This window comes from Echinops telfairi, unplaced genomic scaffold, assembly GCF_000313985.2.
Source record: "Echinops telfairi isolate 266 unplaced genomic scaffold, ASM31398v2 ScPeMD7_18;HRSCAF=68, whole genome shotgun sequence".
Lineage (NCBI taxonomy): Eukaryota > Metazoa > Chordata > Mammalia > Afrosoricida > Tenrecidae > Echinops > Echinops telfairi.
The window spans coordinates 67,774,522-67,784,088 of record NW_022103915.1 but is presented as its reverse complement, the minus strand read 5'-3'; positions in this window follow the sequence as shown (position 1 = coordinate 67,784,088).

Sequence of the window (9,567 nt, the reverse complement as noted above, 5' to 3'; positions counted from 1 at the left end):
AGTGGTCAGGAGACCTGAAACCAGACATTTAAGCCCTGTGCCTCTGTTCTGCTCTGCCTTCCAAACCCCAGCAGATCCCTAGATCTGAGTGACCTTTGACACAGACACAACTCAGTTGACTTCAGAGTGGGTTGGCTCAGGATCAATTGAAGGTGCCTTGTTGGTGTAACTCTTGGTGGCCTTTCATACTTTTTAAATATATAAATCATTTTATTGGGGGCTCTTACAGCTCTTATAACAGTCCGTATGTCCAGCACATTTGTACATAGTTGCCATCATCATTTTCAAAGCATTTTTTTCTACTTGAGCCCTTGGTATCAGCTCCTCTTTTCTCCCTCCCTCCCCCATTCTCCCACCCTCCTGACCTCTTGATAAATTATATATTATTATTGTTTTCATATCTTACACACACCGCTGTCTCCCTTCACCCACATTTCTGTTGTTCATCCCCAGGGGCGGGGGGCGGGGGATATACAACAAAGAAAAAAAATTTTTTAGATACTTTGCAGTATCCCCTCTTATTGATCAGAACTACATTATGCTGAACCAGTTCAAAAACCACAGCCATCAAGTTGTATCCAACTCATAGGACCCATATAAGGTTTCTGTGGCTTTATAAATCTTTACAGGAGCAGAGCAACGTCATCTTTCTCCCTTGGAGTGGCTGGGGGCTTCTCGCGGCAGGGTTTGAGTCATGGGCCTTGTGTTAGTGCAATGCTTAGCCGACAGCACTGCTTGGGCTCCTTCACTAGTTCTCTGTCTCTCTTTTATCCCTGGTGGCATAATGGTTACGAATCGGGCTGCAACCTGCAAGGTCAGAGGTTGAAGCCACCAGCAGCTCCACAAGAGAAAGACCGAGCTTTCTACTCCCATAAAGCATTACAGTCTTAGAAAGCCACAGGGGCAGTTCAACCCTGTCCCATAGGGTCACTATGAGAGGGCATCAACTCAATGGCAGTGAGTTTGTTTTGTTTTTGTTGTTGTTTTGTCTGTTTGCATTTGTTTTGGGTTATTTCTCTTCTATCCACTCAAATTCTAAGCCCTCTGCTATTCTTATCTCTACATTCTTACACTAACAAAACCCAACCTCTCCCAGATTTTAGAACTAGGCATTTTTACCTTATGGGTGACCAGCCCAATTCTTCTTTCTGAAGTACAGACTTAATTCCTAGTATCCACTTCTTATCTTGACTTTGGAATCTCACTCAAAAGCTAAAACCAAACCCATTGCCCTATAGCTGATTCGACTGTTACCCTATAGAAAAGGGCAGAAATGTCCCTGTACGTTTTCCCAAGACTGTAACTTTTTAGAAGAGTAGAGAGTCTTTCTCCCAAGGAGGAATGGCTGGTGGTTTCAAACTACTGACCTTGTAATTAGCAGCCCGACGTGTAAACCACTCCACCAGGAGGGTTCTGAAATCAACCTGTTCAAAACTAGATGTTTCACTTGACTCTAAGAAGAACGCCTGTCCCAACCACCTCCTCTCCTGACATTCCCATGTCAGGAGATGCTCTACCAAGTGACAAACCAGTGACCTCAACATGACCTGAGTCCGGTTCATCTGGGGTGGTTCCCCCCTCAATCCAGAGCTAGCATATTCGCCAAGTGCTGCTAGTTGTCCCTTGAGATGACACCCATGTTCTCTTCTGACTGTAAATTCTGAGCTTCCTAGCAAATTTTTAAAAATTAACAGTAGATCTCAAAAGCATCATAAAACACATGTTCAAGTGTACTTCGACACAGCGCAGTTGGTTACAACTAGAGTAAGGGTTTAACACAAAAACCGTCCCTCAGAGCAGTGTTTCTATACGATGCTACCAGCTAACAGAAAAGGGCTATGTGGCCAACTACCTTTGGAAATGGTAAGTTTAACAAAATTGAGAAAAATGTCACTGCTGTTTCCACTGACCTGTTTGCTGCAGGATTCTTCATACTTTTGTGCACCGGTACTGTGAATGCAGAAGAGAGACACAGAGCAAATGTCATAGACGCTCCTCCCTCTGGCTACTCTCTTTTTCGTTCGTTTGGGTAAGTGAGTGGCCTTGGTGTCATTTCACTGCTTACCTGTGCTGACGTCAGTCTCCTCCAGGAGAGCGGTCCACCTCACTCCTGGTTGTTTCACTTGACACCCCTGCCCGCCTATCCTTCTTCATCTCATTGATGTTCCTCTTTCTTGTGCCATCAGACGAGGGGCAAGTGTGCATTCCTTACTCCAATGTGCCAAACAAACTTTCCCACACAAACACCAAACAAGGCTCCATAGAAAGGTCTGACTTTGCCGAGGCTGGAGGAGCCTGCCAAGTATTACATCATAGCAGTTCAAACACTTTGAATAAAAGATCAGGCATTTGTAAAACCCTTAGAAATTCTTAAACATCCTCCAGTCCCTCCTCCATTAGAATTTCCTCAGTGATCACGATTGTCCATTGATTTCAGAATCCTGCTGCATTGCCTCCTCGCTCCCCTCTTCCTACAGGCCTGAACCCTCCCCTCTTTTCCAACTTTCTGGGCTCTCCCCTACTCTCAAAACCCAATTTATTATTTCAAACAATTAAAATAAACCATTTCCTTGTTTCCTTCTCCCCTTCCGAGCCAATCTCTCAGTGTCTCTCCTTCCACTACCATCTGTTTGCCAAGCTGTTTGTCAAAACAAAGTACTTCCTTGCAGTAGAAAAAAAACTCAAGATCCGGCTGTTAACAGAAATTCATTTCATATCTCACAGCCAGCAACTGAGTTCTTCTTCTGGAGGGAGGATGGCTTTATTTTTTTAATCATTGTATTGGGGGCTTATACAACTCATCACAATCCACACATACATCAATTGTGTGAAGCACATTTGTACATTCATTGCCCTCATCATTCTCAAAACATTTGCTCTCCACGTAAGCCCCTGGCATCAGCTCCTCATTTTGCCCCTCCCTCCCCACTCTCCCCTCCTTCAGGTACCCTTGATACCCATTTTTCTGTTGTCCATCCCCCAGGGAGGAGGTTATATGTAGATCCCTGTAATCAGTTCCCCCTTTCTACCCCACCCTCCCGGTATCGCCACTCTCACCATTGATCCTGAAGGGATCACCCATCCTGGATTCCCTGTTTCCAGTTCCTATCTGTACCACTGTACATCCTCTGGTCTAGCCAGATTTGTAAGGTAGAATTGGGATCATGACAGTGTGTGTGTGTGGGGGGGGGCTATTTATGAACTAGAGGAAAGTTGTATGTTTCATCATTGCTACACTGCACCCTGACTGGCTCATCTCCTCCCTGGGACCCTTCTGTAAGCGGATGTCCAGTTGCCTACAGATGGGCTTTGGATCCCCACTCCACACTCCCCCATTCACAATGATAGGATGTTTTGTTCTTTGGTGCCTGATACCTGATCCCTTTGACACCTCGTGATTACAAAGGCTGGTGTGCTTCTTCCATGTTGGCTTTGTTGCTTCTGAGCTAGATGGCCACTTGTTTACCTTCAAATCCTTTAAGATCCCAGATGCTATATATTTTGATAGCCAGACACCAACAGCTTTCTTCACCACATTTGCTTATGTACCCATTTGTCCTCAGAGATCGTATCTGGGAGGTGAGCATACAATTATATGATTTTTTTTGTTCTTTGATGCCTAACTGATCCCTTAGGCACTTTGTGATCACACAGGCTGGTGTGCTTCTTCCATGTGGGCTTTGTTGCTTCTGAGCTAGATGGCCACTTGTTTACCTTCAAGTCTTTAAGACCCTAGATGCTATATCTTTTTATAGCCAGACTCCATCCGCTTTCTTCACCACATTTGCTTATGCACCTGCTTTTTCTTCAGCAATTGTGTTGTGAAGATGAGCATCACGGAATGCCAGTTTAGTAGAACACTGTATTCTTGAATTGAGGGGGTACTTCAGTGGAGGCCCAATGTCCATCTGCTACTTTAATACTAAACCTATGAATATATGCACCTAAATCTATTTCCCCATCCTCATATATAAATATATTTACATATGTACATGCCTTTATTTAGACCTCTATAAATGTCCTTTGCCTCCTAGCTCTTTCCTCTATTTCCTTTTACTTTCCTCTTGTCCCACTATCATGCTCAGCCTCCATTTGGGTTTCAGTAATTCCTCTCAGTTACATTACCCTTAATCACACCCTTCCAGGTCTCCTACACTGGAGAGAGGATGACTTTATTTTGAAGGTTTGATTGTGGAACCCTCTTTTCATTTCAGAACACATCACAGATTGATGTTTGATAGGACACTCATAAATTGTGTCCCTAAGAAAAGATAGAGATACATTGGCATTTCACGGTAGGGAAGTGTTGGGTAGCACATGTAAGGAAAAATAACTCAGCTATTTATGTTACCTTAATGATATACAACACCTAACATAGGGTGAGTGCCCTTGCCCTCTTTGGGGGTATATAAGGTGTCCCATCCACAGAAGGTAGAAAGGCTGAATTATATGCAAAATAACATGGTATCAGGATTGAAGGAAGGCTTCTTAACAACCTTCAATATGCAGATAACACAACCTTGCTTGCTGAAAGTGAAGGGGACTTGAAACGCTTGCTGATAAAGATCAAAAATTGCATTACAACTCAATGTCAAGAAAACCAAAATTCTCATAGCTAGAACAATAGGTACTATCATAATAAATTGAAAAAAGTTTGAAGTTGTCAAGGATGTCGAAAGTCTTGCTTGGATCCACAATCAATGCTCATGGAAGCAGAAACCAAGAGATCAAACAGCATACTGCATTGAATAAATTAACTGCACAAGACCTCTTTAAAGTTTTTTTTTGAAAAGCAAGGGTGTTACTTTGAAGACTAAGGTGTGCCTGACCCAATCCAGGATATGTTCAATGATGTCAGATGAATGTGAAAGTTGCACAAGGAATACGGAAGACTGGAGAAGAGTTGTTGCATTTGATGCTGGTGAAGAATATTGAAAGTACCATGAACTTCCAGAAGAACCAACAAGGATGTCCTGAAACAAGCAGAGCTAGAATGCTCTTTAGAAGCAAGGATGGCAAGACATGGTCTCCTATACGTGGGGCTTGTTATCAGGAGAGACCTGAAAAGAGATATCATGCTTGGTAAAGTTGAGGGGCAGGAAAAGGGGAGGACCCTGGACAAGGTGGATTGACACAGCGGCTGCCACAATGGGCTCAAACAGAACAACAATTCTGAGGATGAAGAGGGACCCAGCGATGTGCCGTTCTGTTGTACGTGGGGCAGAACCAACGCAGGGGCGCCTGACATCAACACCCACAGTGAGACCAGCAGCTAGAGAGCTGAAAATCCCCCAGAACCTCACCCCTTTTTCTGCAACTTCCCAGAATTCACCAGGCCAGGACTGTGAAGAAGTCTACTCCATGGTATCTGACTAAATTCTTTCATAATGAAACTATCTAAATATTTAAAACTGTGGGGGAAATATGCTCGTGGTTTATAAAACTAAAAAATGTAAAGTAAGCATGCACTTGGTAATAAGTCTATCAAACTTTTGTCCCACTTACTTGGGAGAAGTAAAAGGAAATATTAATTAATGAAACAAAGTCATTTTCTTGAATATAACTGTATAACAATGGCACTGCCTGAAAATATAAATGAATTCAAAGAAGGACAAGCATTAGCTTTCATCGTTTCATTTCTTAAATCTCAAAATATTTCATATTCTCTAGTCTGTAATGATAGTAATTTGTCATCCTAGAAATTTTTCTTAGCTCTACTATTAGAACAGAAGGAGATTGGCTATTTTAAGGTTGGCGATGCCTCCATAGTATAATTTTCTATCTCTGAAACTTGTAATAAGCCAGCTTTGTAACGGATGTTCTTTACAGAAGAAAATAAATAAACAGTCTCTTAAGGTAGGAAGGGAAGGTCCTCTAACCCTCAGCATAATATTTTGTTCATAATCCTTATTTTTGGTGAAATCTTTATAAAATTATCATCAAACTCCATAATAAAGTAAAAAGAAAGAAAGAATGCAAATTAAACTTGGAAATGAGAGGGTAGAAGAGACATGGTCAGAAGATATGAGGGTGACAAGGATATATGGAAAACTTCAGACAGACTTCATTTCAGTTTTTCAAATAGAACAGTAAGAGTAGCCTGAGCAAACTTTTAAATGAGCAGAAAATGGAGGCACGCAAGCAAAATGAAGAAGAGAGAATGAGAGTCAAGTAAATCTTTCAATTATAAGTAATACTAATCCTTCTTTGGTCCCTACATAAGACATGGAATTTGTTCTGATATAACAGGGAAAGATAAGAAAAAAGAAAATGGGAACTAGAGAGAAAGATATGCTAAAAGCAATAATGAAAGTTAATCATAACACCTGGGAAAATTTAGATGACCTTTATGAGAGCAGAGAGACAAATTCCATTGAGACTAATTACCTTATTTTCAACTTTGACTTTACATGAAGTATGACTCTGGAGGGTAAAGCAAATGTTTACCTTTAATGAAACTACTTTCAGGTAATAATGCATTGATGCCTTGCAGACAGGTTGGGGAAAGTTTTCTTTTACTATCATTTGTGCCAGTACTCGACGTTTTTATTCATCATTGCCATATGTACTAATCTGAAGTTTAGTACTAAAGCTAAAATAATTCACATTTTTATTGCAAGTCTTACTTTCTTAGATAATTATTGTTATCCCAGTAGAATCTAGCATGGTCTGGAAATAAATGGAAAAAAAGACTTTACAAGTTAGCACAATACTTTCAGATTTTTAACTGCATACCGTATAGTTCGAAAAGAGGAAATGGAAAGGGGCCAGGGTTCCCATCACTCCCTTATCTTCTCCTACACCCAAGTACAATTCTTCAAGCCAGAGGGCAATCAACTTATTTCAGAGACCTCAGCTATTAATTGGTCCCACATATAGACATAACAACTAAGGAATAAATCTAAAAGGAGTAGAAACCTTTATTCTTAGCCATTGGAAAAGCTATGAATTTCCTAACTGAGCCTTGTGATAAAATATGGTCAACTATTTTAGGAAAATACTAATGTTTAGGAAATATACTCTCTGATGATCTGATTTAAGGGAATGGTATATTTTTTAATTAAGCAAAATTTTCAAATGTGTATAATTGTTTTACAAAGGAATTGCCATATATATTTGAGTATAAGCTGACCCGAGTATCAGCGGAGGCACCTAATTTTCCACAAAACTGCATTAAAAATGTGCTGAAAAGCTCAGCTTACATGCGACTATATACAGTAATTCTTATACCTAATAATGGTTTCCACATAAAAATAATTGATTTTGTTAAGCACCTAGTACATAATTCAACTACCTTGATTTTCCTATTGCAATCATTGAAAAAAGTTTAATCTTTCACATTTCACAGTGAACAAGTTCTTCCAAATCTTATGATTAAATATCTCAAAATATAGTAAATGTCATTAAACATTCAAATAAAATTTTTATGGAAGTTTACCATTGGTAGTGATAACTCACATTCTATGTATAGAATAAGCAGGAGGATACAGGTAAGGAAGGGTTAGTAACAAGTCACCTCACATCTTCATGTTAGGAGGGATTGGGGCGGTAATAACCAGCCCATACCTATATCCCTTTTTCCATATGAATTAACAGATTTCACATGGGCTTCACTATTCCTTTTCTAATTACCCATAGAGAGAAGGTGTCATCTATTTAGTGTTACAGAGAAAGAACAGGTCACAAATAAATGAAAGTCAAAGACTTGTGAATGTTAACGTCCACTTGATAAAATACGCATTATCATTTTACCTGAAAAGAAACTGCCTTGAGTATAATACACTTGAATTATGTGGAGCTTTTGTCCCTCAGAGTTCAGGGTTCCTTATTACCCAGAGAGAGATGGCTGAACTACAGAATAATAAGCTGATATATTTGAAAGGAAATGCTGGTACATTTGATTTAATCAAAAGATTATAACATGACATATTGGTTCTTTCAGACAAGAAAAGTGACTTTTGTTTGAAATTGGACTTTAAACAAAAGTCATACAATGGAATTCCATTATAACAAGGTAATTTCTTTCAAGTACCCACTTCTTCATCTAACAAATATTAGTTCACCCAATATTTATTGACCATATACCAGGCACTGTGAATATGCAGATAAAAAGGACACAGTCTCTCTCATCATGATGCTTAGAGGCTATGGAGAAAAAGACAAGTAGATAGAGCGCCTCAATAGTGAGAGAGAATACCCATTACCATCAAGTTGATTCTGATGCATAGTGACCCTGTATGGGGTTTCCAGGGTTTTAAATCTCTATGGGAGCAAACAGTCTTAATTTTCTCCCATAAGGCAGCTGATGGATTTGAACCACTGATCTTTTGGTTAGCAGTCCCACACTTACCTGATAATGCCCCATAAGGTATACATCCAAGCAAGTCTTTAATTATTGTTATGATAGAGGTAGAGCCCTGGTGGCGTACTGGGTTGTACGTTGAGATGCTAACCCCAAGGTTAACCCACCAGTCTCTCCAAGGGAGAAAGATGAGGCTGTGTGCTCCTGGAAAGATTTAAAGTCTTGGAAACCCACAGGAGTACTTCTATACTATCCTATATATAGGGTCAATATGAGTTGGAATCAACCTGATAACTATAAGTTTGGTTTTCAGATGATAAAGCTGTATCTCTCTTTGCAAAGCACTGGACATGTCTTTAAAAATCTACCAGTGATGATCTCATCTTGGAAGTCAACAAAGGGAAACAAAGTGTCAGTCTACATTTGATGTTCTATGCATGTAAGGTCCCATTGAATGATAAGAAAAACCTGAAGAGAAATAAAATGTTGATTACCAAACCCTATCCCTTCAGGCCACCAGTTGTCTGTCAGTTTGTCATACTGCAGTGGCTTTAGTGTTGATGGATGCTGGAAGCTATGTCCCTGGCATTTTGATTGCCAGCAGGGTCACCCAAAGTGAACAGGTTTCAGTGGAGCTTCCAGACAAAGAACACACCACAAAGAAGGAAACGTCTGTCCATCCCAGTGGAAGTAGCTGCTGAAAACCTTGTACATTGAATCAAAATATTCTCAGGCACTGATGGTCTAATGAATGGAAGCAGAACATTGCCAGAGATAGGGCCAGAGGCTGGGCCACTTGGATAGAAGGAAACTCAAAATGTGACTGTGCAGGGGCTGCCTTCTTAAAATAGAGTCACGGAGTAAAAACTGTGTGAGAGAGAAAACAACGGGACCGACATTTCCGGGGGAACATGGGAGATGGGGAGGTGGGGGGGGAAGGAAGTGGTGTTAACAAACCCAGGAACAAGGGAACAACAAGTGATCCAAATTGGTGGTAAGGTGGGTGTGGGAGGCCTGGTAGGGCATGATCAAAGAGGAACTGATGAAACCCTGGTGGAGACTGAGCATGATAGTGGGACAGGAGGAAAGTCAAGGGAAAGAGGAAAGAGCTGGGAGGAAAAGGGGATTTATAGAGGTCTAGATAAAGACATGTACATATACATTTGTATATGAGGATGGGGAAATAGATCTATGTGCCTATATTTATAGGTTTAGTATTAAGGTAGCAGAAGGACATTGGGTCTCCACTCAAGTACTCCCTCAAT